This window comes from Wolffia australiana, chromosome 3 (assembly GCF_029677425.1).
Source record: "Wolffia australiana isolate 7733 chromosome 3, ASM2967742v1".
Taxonomy (NCBI): Eukaryota; Viridiplantae; Streptophyta; class Magnoliopsida; order Alismatales; family Araceae; genus Wolffia; species Wolffia australiana.
This window is the reverse complement of record NC_135837.1, coordinates 23,164,913-23,178,888: the sequence shown is the minus strand read 5'-3', so window position 1 is coordinate 23,178,888 and position 13,976 is coordinate 23,164,913.

Here is a 13,976-nt window from a genome sequence, read left to right as displayed (position 1 = left end):
GTAGGTGAGTGCGACAGGATGAGTGAAAATTATGTATCTTTGAGTGTCATACCTGGTTTGGTACGAGTTGGTTCGCCTGTCACGTGAGGGCAACCTCCGGCGGGAGTCACCCCGTCCGGCGCCGTAGCAGCCTTGTCTATCCAAACGAGGATCAGGAAGTCTACTTACCCATCCCCGGGCGACTCCGTCATCACCTTGACGTCGGCTCCCCTTCTGCTTGTCGGCAGCTGCACGTACCACACCCCTACCCAGATCATTTCATCGTAGATCGCCCCGTAGGATTTTCCCGTGCACGACAACTTCCGCTGAAGAAACGTCGCGCACTTACGCTTCGGACACCGAGTACGTCCCCTCGGTGATAGCTGGACTTCGTCCCAGATGTTGTCCTGCATCAGTTAGGTTGTCGACGTTAGAGATGATGGGAATAAGAAATTGAGTTTAGGGATAATCTAGCCCTCTGAAGAAAGTAAATGGGATGGAAGGTTATTAACTTGCTTCCTAACCAGTTGAAATGATTCAACAACAGAGCTGAATTGTTTTATGCATTCGTGGGGGCTCATTGCACTTTTCTTGATATTTTGGAATTATCATTGAAGTTTCCTTACTTGTGATCAACTCCACGTAGCGAATAAACATTCTAGATTTTCTTGGGCTTCAATTGTTGACTTAGTTTTGCTTATCGAACAAATAATAGTTTCTGAAATAGTTTGATGAAGGAATCCCAATACCTACTGATCTGTTATGCACAATTTATTGAATGCAGGATTCGTTACCGTGTTTCATTGAGTACCTGGAATTGTGGTTGAGGGAGAAACATCTTCCATTGATTTCCTATGATGGTACCCTTTGGGAATAGGTAACTTTGTATTTTCTACATCTGATAATTCTAACTGTTGATCTTCAGATATGCCTGTTCTCCAAACAGAGTTACCATTGACACTGGTCCATGTAAACCTTCGGTCTTCTTTAAAGCTTCAAGAATCAGAGTGGGAATAGGAGAGAGAAGAGAAGAGAGAGAATAGAACACAGAGACACAATTTTAAGATTGTCATATTCCCATATCAAAAAGATTCCACGAGGTTGGTATTTATACTATAAGATAGTAACGCGTATAGTTTGTTATAATTGTCGCTGTTATAATGGTTTATAACGGCTACTCCAGATTTAATCTTAGCCACTCATTCCTATCCGTTATTTAAATGTTTGTTATAATAGTAGTCATTATAATGGTTTAAAACAGCTACTATAGATCTAATCCTGGCCGTCCTTTCTTATCTATGTTTAACATTATCTATGTTGAATCTTATCTATGTTGGAACTTATATGAAATCCTAACAATCTTATCTCTAACGAGTATAATTATATAAGTCCATTTATTACTCATCTAATCTTGCTTAAGATCCCTATTCGGCCGCTTCTATCTCGCAAGTCTGTAAGTCCTCTTTAGTCCATTGTTTCCCTACAGATTTCATTGGAGATTCTAGAAGAAGAGGTCACGGTAGAGAAATTCGCCCCACTCATCTGGACACCTGCTGTTGCTCTGATACGCATTAAGAATCACTCTTGGTCAACAACAAGAAGAAGTGAGAAGACAACAAAGCAGACAGAGAGGACAGAGAGGACAGAGAGGACAGAGAGGACAGAGAGTGCCGAACCAGTTAGAAGATCAGTGAAATTTCCACAAATTTAATCTTGGAAGATTGCTTTGTAGTTATCTTCGTATGTAATAGCCGTCGTATTAGTAAGCTTTAACTTCAATCCTAGCGGTTATAGCTAACTATAAGGGCTATAATAAGATGTAATCCTAGCCTTTTAAAGCTCTATCTAAATTTCATCCTCGCCTTCTATCTTTAATCATATCAATCTTTAAACCTATATTGAATCCTAGGCGCTAATTCTGAGACCGAGTATAGAGGTAGAAGTTAAATTAAAATCTTCTTGGGCTAAACGGTGCTGATTTCCCTATTTCCCAGACACCGTGTTGTTGAGTCCCTTAACATGTACATCTGTTGGAAATATCAAAACCCCCCAGCACTAAGTTTCAGGATTGTGGGGTTTGATTTGGTACATCCTAGAAAGTAGGATGACTTGGTACATCCTTGAAAGTAGGATGACCTAGCACATCCTTGAAAATAGGATTGTGGCTACTTTCTAGGACCGTGCCTTTATAAATAAATAAAAAAAGGACCGTGCCTAGTTTTTAGGGGGCATTTAGGCCTTGTGTTGTGCCTATAAAAGGCCCCCCATTTCCCTTGTTTTCTTCATCCCAACATCCCTTGATGTATTCTTCTTTTCTCCCTTGAAGTTGAGTAGAGTTTCTTGAAAGTTCATTTGGACTAAAAATCTCTTCCTCTTCCTCTCTCTCTCTCTCTCTCTCTCTCTCTCTCTCTCTCTCTCTCTCTCTCTCTCTCTCTCTCTCTCTCTCTCTCTCTCTCTCTCTCTCTCTCTCTCTCTCTCTCTCTCTCTCTCTCTCTCTCTCTCTCTCTCTCTCTCTCTCTCTCTCTCTCTCTCTCTCTCTCTCTCTCTCTCTCTCTCTCTCTCTCTCTCTCTCTCTCTCTCTCTCTCTCTCTCTCTCTCTCTCTCTCTCTCTCTCTCTCTCTCTCTCTCTCTCTCTCTCTCTCTCTCTCTCTCTCTCTCTCTCTCTCTCTCTCTCTCTCTCTCTCTCTCTCTCTCTCTCTCTCTCTCTCTCTCTCTCTCTCTCTCTCTCGGAGTTGGGGCTCTCTTGACGGTGACAACGCGGGGACATGACGAGGCTAAGGACTACGCCTTGATGTTTCTCCTCGTATCGTCTTGGGATCTTCCTTGACATCTTCTGCATTGGTTCACGTCCAAGGACGCTTCCGCGAGTGTGTGCGCCCAACAACATCATCCCTTGTAGAACATAATATGATATTTGTGAGATAGATTTAGGACTAAATTAGTCTTTCGGACATTGTATACGGTCTTAAAATCCAATAACCAGCGTTCCCGAAGCGAATTAAAACACTTAAGGAACTATAGTCCCTAATAAGGCAAAAGCTGTCTTATGCACTCAGCCTGTCTTGAATTAGATGTTGCATAACCAATACGAGATTAGTATGACGATGGCTCCGATAATAATCTAGGACGCGTCAAGATTAAGCACGTTTAATTCTAAGCGGAGGCTTGTAGCCATTTCAGCCAGTACTTTTTTTATTGACAGAGTATCAAAGTAGATGACTCCGACAATGTAGTAATAGTGCATTCGTAGCCTTATTTTTATTTTAAACGTATTTGTAATCGTATTTTCGCTCGTACTTCCCTTAAGACCCACGTAAACTGTCTGTCCACGCCCCCGGGATTCGACGGATCTCTTCTGTCTCTCTTCGAGTTTCTTTCAGTTTCACTGTACTCCATTAGTTACGGAAGGTGGTCGTGAACGCTGAGTGGGTGCTCCATCACTTTCGTGCGTGTCGTATTAAATCACCTAAATGTCATGGTTGAATGTCCTTTAGTGATTTTTTTCTATGAAGGTGGATTATTCGACCCAGGATTACCATCAGAATATCTATGGACGATCAATATTAGACTCGTGCTAGAACTGGAGGGGGCCCGATGGGGTGCTTTGCGCATTTTCTTTGTTTTCTTTTAAGTGTATGACCGGGGGTTGTGATAGGTAAGTAAGAGGTCGTTAGCGTGCTGCGTATATATCAAGACAGGGTGACCTAAAGGGCAAAAGACGAACGGTTCCAAAGTTAATAATCACAATAAAAAACTTTATTCGTCGCTTTCATCAAAAAGCTTCCAGGCTCAGTGTTTCCATCTCCTGGGACAAAATACAGCCATGTAAAGGACAAACAGTATGCCCATGTCACATAAAATAGTGTATCACGAGATGGATCTTATTACAAGTTGTCTGATCAGTTTGAAGGTTAAATCGTATTCTATCTCTATGCTGTGTATGTGATAAGAACTTCAAGTGGTGACATGAATCACGACGAAAGGATTCCCTTGCAAACCTCGGAAATTACCGTTTTTAACATGTACTCTATGCTCCGTTGTTTCAAGAATACCCTAGCTTTCTTCGGATCAAGAATCTTTTCGTACAGCCAATAATGGCATTATTGTACGACAATTTGAGCCCTAGTGGGCACGATACTAACAGATTGTATCCGTTTGCTGTGCCCGGTTGAAAAGGAAATAGGATATACGTCAAAGGCTCTAAGTAAAGGGGGAAAGCCTCCGCGCATGATCAGATCTAGTTTCATTCCATGTTAAAAGGCAAGGATAAGTTGAACCCCTATTCCCGGTGACAAAGCTACAGAGCTGCTCCTTATTCTCATGCCGTCTCTTGCCCCTCAAAGAAGCTTGTACCTCCAATTGTTGTGAAACTTCTCCTAAGCGGAATCTTATTTGTCCTATAGCAGGTTTTAAGGTTCAACCCTACCCTATTGCGTCTGTGGCGACGGATGGCGTCTTCCGGACAACGCCACGGCAACTCTTCCTGGACGGTGGAGGAGAACAAACTGTTTGAAAGAGCGTTGGCTGTGTACGACGTGGAGACTCCGGATCGGTGGGTCAAAGTGGCGCGTGTTTTAAATGGCAAGTCTGCAGCCGAAGTGAAGAAGCACTACGATGATCTGATCGCCGATATCTCTTTGATCGAGTCCGGCAAAATTTCTATGCCCAACTACCGTAGCTGAGTTCTCCCACTGAGGATTATGGAAGATTTTCAACCGTCCAGGGATGGCTCTGTAGTGAAATTTTATGATATTTCAAGTGGCCAGAATGATTTATCATATATATCAGAAGTTTGGTCACCACCACCCTTTCGATAACGAAAGGGGTTTATGCCATCCATGGTCGTGAAGCTAGCCAGATTATGCCCCCTGCTTTATCAGAGTCCTCGTTAAAAGATATAATACTGTTCTGTCACATTCTTTACTTTCCTGCATGCATATGTACTTGAGAGTCGAAGAAATGACTTAATTGATTCACGCAGTGTCAGTTTAATGTTTTACCCCATATTCTCTCATTCTTATTTTCATTATACAGTTTAAAAAGGGTAAGATGGAAACTTATTTCTCAAATCCGTTAGTCGACCAAGTGAAAATAAATGTTGCATCGGCAGAGATCCCGTTGAGGATAGCATTATCCACCGAAAACAGTTTAAAATTGCATATTTTTACATTGCTTAATTGATTTCGTCGAGGACAGAATTATCCTCCGATAGCTGTTGAAACTACATGTTCTGGTATTTCTAAAGAGAGAATAAAAGTATATAGTATAAATGGTCATAAAGTTTCATAAAAATTCAAAAGTTTGGATCCCGTGCCAATTGTTTGGTGAGTTTGATATTTTGGTCGAATTTTCTCATCAGTACCCATTCCATAATGGGCTATAGAAGACTCGAATATTGAAAGGTGAGTGTACTGTTCCAACCTTTATTTGGGAAAGCAGGTTCATTGGGAAGCCCAAACATTAAAATAAGAGATGTATTGAAACGTTATCAGCTACATTTGCGTATCAAATCTGATGCCCTACGAGAAAAAACTTATAGCGACCTAAAGCTGGGTCAAGATTCATCCACATCGACTATGGCAGTAGTGACTATTAGAAAGTATGAACCTTGATAGGGAATAATAACGTTTAGAAAGATATAAGAATGGAAGGCGAACAGAAGCGTAAAATTATCTTTCGGATGCTCACAGTGCCTCGTAATATGGTTGATATAGAATGAGTAGGTCAGACATCGGTGGGGATGGCTAAAAAGTACCTAGAGACAAGTTAAACAAACCACAAAACCACAAATCACAGAATCATCCTAGAATTGGACTCACAGTTTTTGGTCAACATGCCCCGGGCAGACTCATGCTCCGAGTTACATCTCTAGAGAGTGTAGCAAGGCCATGAGATGTCGCCCACCCTTGGCCTGCATTTGTCATCAGTTGCTAGAGAGGAGCCAGACAGCGGATGCCCTTGCCAACTATGTAGCATGCTCTCACATCCCCTCCCTATACATCACTTGGTAGGGTCTTCCTTAGGCAACTCGCGGCTGCCATCATGTTGAGAGCCTTGGCTTGTCCGCTCTCCACGTGCATCGCATCCTATCGAATGCTGGCCCTCGCATGTGGTGTATTGCATGGAGCACTAGAGGTGGGAGTGTGTGACCTCTCGCCTAACTATTTTACCCTCTACGCACTTCAACGACAATATCTAATGATGGCATGAGTACTACCTATACTCCATGAATCACCACCTCTACAGGACACGAGCATGCTATGAGCGCCTACGGCCTTCTTCGAGAGCTGTACCAGTATCACCTTTGTATTTTTTTTCATTTTTTGCATCATGGACGTGGGCGAGTAGGGTCCAGCTGTAATTGGTACACTTACGCTCACTCCACAGCAATCAATGTTTATAAACAATTCATTTAATTCATAAAACCTCCCTTGGTGGCATCCAGGGCATGGCTGGATCAGTCTATGGGCACTACCCTTGGGTTGGCCATAGGCGGCATGTGTTTTTTGCCAATTAATAAAAACGCCATTAGTTTGTGTACATGGAAGGATGGATGTCTTAATTGGAGATGCAAAAATATCAACTAGTCAACACTCCCCCATGAGGGTACTAGATCTCCCTTTTTCTTTACCGTTGAGTCCATCATGTTTTGTTCCCTTGTTAATTGATTCTTTATTAAACAACAGGACCTCATTTTAATAAGTAATTTCATGAATATAAGACAAGTTTTTGGAAATCTTAGGTGCACATAAGACATTTTTTTGAGAGAGTACACATGTCTGAGAAAAATACGAAGAAGAGCCACATGAATTTATGGATAATCGTAAGGCAGTACCAATTAGAAAGCATTCAAATGTTGCATATAACTTGATGTTGTACAAATTATTGATGTCATAAGTAAGAAGGTGAATACAACACATGTCTCTATACTGTCCGATGTTGCGGTACAGATGGTTGGCAAAAAGGTTTAATCAAGATAACTTCTGCCACAACCTCAAGAATGGACACCATGTCCTCTAGTTTTATAACTAGGAGTAATAGTTTCTTGAATCTAGTAAGAGTTGGTGATGGGGACCATCTAGCTCAGAAGACTGGTCTCAACATATTGAGGAGCCAAGGCTTAGGTGAAAGACTCTGCCTTCAAGTACTTGGCCTAGTAAACGGGCCCCTAGAGGTTGGTGTTATCTTCGTTCATGCTTTTATGGGTTCCTTTTAGTTTTGAAGGCCCTGTATGTAGGCCTGTGTGTTCATATGTTCGGGCCCTTGTGTCTGGCCCCATGTGTTTGTGTGTATGGGCCTATGTGGGCCTTTGTTTGGGCCTCTCCTTTCTAGAGGGGCCCATAGGACCCAACATGTGGGTTTTTACCCTTTATTTTTAAGGAAGAGGCCCATATTCAGTCCCTCTGTAAGGGGTCCATCTCGTTGAAGTGAGAAAATAAAAGGAAAAAAAAAACCTATTTTATTTTTATTTTTATTTCCATTTTTATTTTTACTCATATTTACAAAATTGCCCATGCAAATTTGGGTCCCCCCTTCGAAAACCTAAGGCTGCCCTGTGTGGTCGCTGCCATGTACCAGACCGTCTCTACTTCCGCCACTATTGTTGCCGCTGCCACATACTAAGAAGCCACTACTTCAACCAATATTGTTGGCACCACCACCCACGCCCCAAACTGCAGCCATGCTTCGTGCATCACGCCTCCACCCTACATCGCTGGCCCTTGCAATCACTACGTGGCCTCCACCACACGAATATGAATCCTCATGTGAACCACGCTCCATGCGCGCAGCATCACCACATGTTCTGCCACAAGAACATGCATTACCGCACCATCCTTTCCAACAACATCACATGTAAAACCCTTAGCTTAAGATGTATGGTGATGAGTGTAGGTGGGTCGTCCAATGGAGGCTACTAGGGCAATTAAATTATTGATCCACGGGTTAATTTAATGTTCAATGGATATCAAATTACCCTAATTATATGAAGAATTTTGAAAGAAGGGTATAGGAGATGGGAAGAGTATAAGAGCTGAGGACTCTCTAAATTGACTTCTTTGACCCAATAAAAAGGATCGAAGGAGTCAAGTAGAGGGGTTACGAAGAAAATTTAGCACTAATTTGTTTTTGGGGGAACTAGATATCCTAACTAACTTACTACTATCTTATATACATAATTTATCATATAAACAGAGTTCATATTCTTACCTAGAAATTGAAATCTTATTATTTTATTTTTTTTTGTTATTTTATGTTCTTAATGTGGAATTGAAACTATTAGCTCAATTCAATTATCACTCTTATTAATCACAGTACGAGCTTGAACGTGTCCCTCAAGCCAAGAGATTTAGAATTTCAGACTAAGACCAGAAAGAACAATCTATAATTTCACTAAACATAATCCCAAATACACTAGAATTCAAATAAAATAAGTGAAAATTCCAAATAGAGTTGGCCCAGGCTGGTTCTTCTCTCTGCATTGTAGCTCTGAAAGAGCTCCCTTCAGAATGACCTCTTCAGCTCAAATTTTGGGTCCTATGCTTAGGTTAAATGGTAAAAAATACCCTTTTACCCCAATCTTTTGTTAATTTTTATCCATCGATGTAGTCTTGATCTGATGAATCCAACCAATAGAAAGAATGAGGAGAGGAAGATGAGAAATCCCATAAAATTTGAGCTTAATCTAACTTCAGGATAAAGAGTAATTAATAAATGAATATTGACTAATCCTAGCCATTTGATCAATAGTTCATTTATTTAATTAAATTTCAATTTAGTCAATTGACTTGTCGAATTTGGACAGGCTGGCACTCTTTGTATTGACGTCTAGCGTCTTCTCTCTCGGCATGCCACGTACCCCCCTCCTAGAAATAAGTGAATAAAAAAATACATTTAGCTTTACACTTGCATGTATTTTTGTACACCTAACGCCCACTCATGCATTGCCATGTCACGGGTAGTTCACTTATCATCCTCAAGCCATGCGACTGCCAACCGGATTCAATCCATTGGATTCTCTTCCGACCGACAAGATCTTCCCAAGTGGCACAGTGATCTCCCGTTCTCGAATTTTAGTGCAAAAGCCTCTGCTTCTAGTCATGCGTGCAAACCTATGCGGTACCAAAATAATTGTCAATGTGTTCCTCCACTCTCTCTATCCTCCTGAAAATTATAAAAAACCATAGAGATATCCATATTAACTCAATAAGACCTTGAAATTATTGCTTATTGGATATTTGATACCTTGCAAATTAACATGATTAATTAGTGAATTTTACATTATACTTATGTTTTAATGACTATATTTGCATGTTATCATATAAATATGAAGATAAATCACTTACACTTTGATTTTTCTATTATTTTTTATTTTTTATATTTTTTAACACAGTATTTTACCTCATTTATTGAAGAAATATTTTTTACAGTACTTTAAATACTTGGCTAAAGGTTGGTAAGGGCTTTCCTAATTTTTCTGGAATTTTTCCATATTTTTATATAACTTTTTGACCATTATATAGCCAAGAAATTATTTTTATATATTTAAATAATAAATATTTATTTTATTTGGCATTTTATAATATATTTATATATTTATCAAGGGGCATCCACGTCATTTGCCCAAAATTCGGGCGCATAAATGGATGAATATTATTTAAATAAGAAAATAGAGAGAATGAAATGAGCATTATTGGCTCATTATGGCATCGCAAATCGCGATGCCATAACGAGCCAATCATTAGCTCAAATATGGCGTGGAAAGCAACAAAAGAAAAAAAAATGTTTTTTAATCTATCTTAGTCGTTAGCGCGTACATTTAATGTACGCGCTAACCAACAAGTGAATCAGCGTGCATGTGGCGTCGATTTTCCGCATGCATTTAACGCACGCGGCAACCGACACGCATGTGCATGGCTTATAAATATTTTCTTTTAAAGTCATTAGCGCGTGCATTAATTCCGCATGCATTTAACGCACGTGGCAACCGACACGCATGTGCATGGCTTATAAATATTTTCTTTTAAAGTCATTAGCGCGTGCATTTAATGCACGCGCTAATCGACACCTTTTTTAAAGATATCGACATTTTACGGCATCGATTCGTCGTGTGCATTAAACGACATAAAACGTAAAAGAGACGGTAACCTTACCACGTTTTTTTAATATTATCCTAATAAACAACGCAGGTCAAAAATTGCGGCTCAAGGGGAAAAATAAAGAGAAGGGGGTGACGTGGCATTTTTATAGCCATTTAAATATAAGAATCGATTTCCAATCATTGCGGGCGGCGGACGCGGACAATCACATGTCGACACGTGATCCAAGAACAGCAAAAACAAGGAAAAAGAGGCTCAACCAATCAGAAAAAATCGGTTATTTTTATATTGAAATAAGCCAACGGCCTAGCTTAATCTGTAGTAAAATCACGTTATCTAGAGTTCTAGATATCCGATTTGGCTGAAATTTTGAGGGCACGTTTGTCTTTTCCCCCTCTACAATCCCTACGGTTGGATCTTTAAATAGAGGTCTGGAAAACGGCAAGATCACTTTTTGAAGCTCGCGCCAAGGATTTGGCCAGGAAGGACACAAGGGATGCTTTGGAAGTCGACAGTTCTTGATTCTACACTCAAAGTTGTAAGTTTCTGATTTGTATTTCAATCTTCTTCTTGAACAATTCTAAAACGCCAAGGCATGGGTGAAATGTATATGCCCTAGAAGTTTTTTTTGAATGAATTAGCACTGCATTTTGATTCTGATTCAAGATCTGGTTTTTGATCTTTAACTCTACATCAATTTTGGACATTTCTGTATCATTAGATTTTTAATTTATGGTCAGATTTCATCTTTTCCCCAAATTCTTCACTTTCTCTCTCTAGGTTAATTTTTCTAGTTTCTCTCTCTATATTTCGATTTTTATTGTTTAGGAATTTAATTTTATATATTAAAAACCTGAAAATAAAATTTGATTTGAAAATTCATCCATCTTGAATTCCAATTTAAAAATCCCTTTCTTGATTATTTAATTCCCAATTTTAATTCATAAAAATTGTCTTAAAATTTTATAATAATTGGGAAATTAATAATCCGAATTAAGCTGATCATATAACTTAAATAATTCTATCTTGAGCTTTCTCACCGAAATATTTAAAATCAAAATTAAGTTTTACTTGATTTTGATTAATTAAAAACACTATTAATAATAATTAAGATTTATTAAGTGCATAATTAATTCTTCTTTGAATTAATTCTTCTTTGAATTAAGATTTATTAAGTGCATAATTAAAAACATTTAAATTTGATAAAAATTCTTACTTGCTGCCTCCCTGTGGTTTGACCCGTTGCTTGCTCTATACACTATATTTAGTGATTCAGGATATTTATAAATTTTATTGTATAAGTCTAAACATCAAATCAATGACATATTTACACATATTTCTAGGCTTATCAATATTTACGCCTGCAACACTTAATGCGAGTTGTTTTAAGAGTATATTTGCAGTCGTAATATGCAAAAAAGTATTGCCGACTTTAATAATTGATTAAAACTCTTATTTTCCTTATAATTGTTTCCTTTCTCTATTTAAGGTTTTATTTCTCTCTCAAACAAATTCCTGAAAAAATCATAAATGCTAGAAAAAACTAGAATATTCATAAATTCATCTCAAATTAATTAGCATTGAATTAGGTTTTTAAATCTGCCATTTCCATTTAAATAGAGTTATTCCAAGCTTATATATATTCCACAAAATTAATATGCTAAGAGAAAATTAGGGTAAATCAGAATTCACTTGGAATAGTAATTAACATGTAATATATGATAACAACCCTATTTTACACTATTTTCAATGGATATCAGTGTATTGTCATATACCCCTCTACATTGACATTGCTAGTCCCTTAGCAAAAAACATAGCACTCATGCACCTTTGAAAAGCTGCAATTGCAATACACAAGCCAAATGGCTTGTTTCTAAAAGCTAAGGTTGCTAATGGACATGTGAATTTTTTCATATCCTGATCATTTTCATAGATTCCAATTTGATTATAACCTGAATAATCATCCAAACATTTATAGGGGGTGTATGATAACACCTAAATCCGTTGTCTAATTCAGGTAATTAGCACATTGTGATTTTGCTAGCCGTTGGTGTCTGATGACGCCAGGTTTGTACTTCTCATTCAGATTCTTGTCACATTAGCATCTGCATTCACTCGCGTTTCAGTCGCCTAATTGATGTTGGAGTGGGCGTGCGATCTTGTCATGTTGTTCTACATCAGTTGGAGAATGGAGCTTGATAGGCAATATAGCTGGAGACTACCTACTTCATCATCACTACCAATGTGTTTTTTGTGAGACTTCAAATCTGAGCGAATTAATCCAACGGTCAAAGGATAGTGTCTCATTTTGGCCGGTCTTCCCTTTGCTAAAGTAAACACATCTTTGAGGAAAGACCTCGAAGGAAAATAAACTCCATTGTTTTTCAGTGTGATAATCTCTAATTTAATGTTTGAAATAATGATTTTAAGACTTTGTTTATCTTATCAATGTGTGAGGATTAGAGATTATGCAACAATTTAATTAACCTCACTAACCTAGGGTAAGTAAGGGTCGAACCTCAATGATGGAGGACCATCCTGGAGACGGAGTGCCAGGACGACAGCAGCCACGTCGAGCAGCCCGCGCCGATGCTCGCCACCCGGGGTTCAAGTACCCCGCGTAAGAACTCCTATCTTTACTTATGTTCATTTCATGTTTGTTTGTATTTTCGGAGTAGTGGACTGGGTCAATGTTGTTGGGCCTCGTCCTCATCGTTTCCCTTTTACTTTTATAATTGTATTTTTGAACTTGTAAGGAGAGGCCGAACCACGTCTTGCGACGGTTCGTCCTTGATAAGCCGAAAATAGGGGTAAAAACTATGCAATTTTTAGCCCTTGTCGTTGTGGATTTTGGCTTATGCAATAAAATTTATAAGAACTCCACTTAAGACGTATAGTGATAAGTACGAGTGTCGTCCAAGGGAAGCTAGTAAGGAATTCGATTTGGTGATTGTATTGGTCGTTTCACTCTGATTAAACTGAATTTGATCTTCAATGAGGATCAAGTCACCCTAATTAGATGAGAATTTAGAAAGGGTGGTAGAAGAGTTGAGATGAATAGAAGAAATATGGAGCTCTAAATTGGCTTCTTTGATCCTAATAAAAGGATCCAAGAGGTCAATTAGAGAGGTTAAAAGGGAATTTTTAATTTGAGTTTGGTTTCTTTTTGCAACTTTGATAATTCAGCACTGAAATGGGGGTAATTTAATCTCCTAAGAATTAAAACTAATTTTTTTAGAGTTTTTCTTTGGAATGCAGTTAAATGCTTAGTTGAATCCCTCAAATTCTCCTCTCAATCCTAATCAGGGATTGTACATGCCGCTCAAGCCAAGCGATTTAGAATTTCAGATCAAAACTAAGAAGAAGAAACAAGAAATTGAACTAATCTCATTCAAAACGCACAAATCCAAATACAATCAAGGAAAAAGTACCAGATAACTTGATCCAGGGTGGGACTCCTCTCTGTCTTGCAGGTGTGATAGAGAACCGTCAAGAATGAGCTCCCCCTCTCAAAATTTAGCTTTTATACTTAGGTTATATGGTAAAAATCACCATTTTACCCCCGTTTAGTACTTAATATTTATCTATCAATGTAAGCTGGATCTGAATGATCCAACCATACAGATAGAAAGAGGGGATCAAGACGAACAAATCCATAAAAAATCATCTCAATCGGACTTCAGGATCAAAAGTTATTAATAAATCAATTGTAAACCAATTTAATCCATTGGATTTAAAATTGATTTATTTATTAGTTTCGTTTTTAAACACGCAATGACGTGTCGCTCTCTCATTGGCTGGCGCATTTTGAATCCTCCTTTTTGCAGAAAAGTCCTTAAAAAGCCTGGAATTGCTTTTGGACGCCGCCCAAAAGTAATTGCGTATACGCCCCTGGCACAC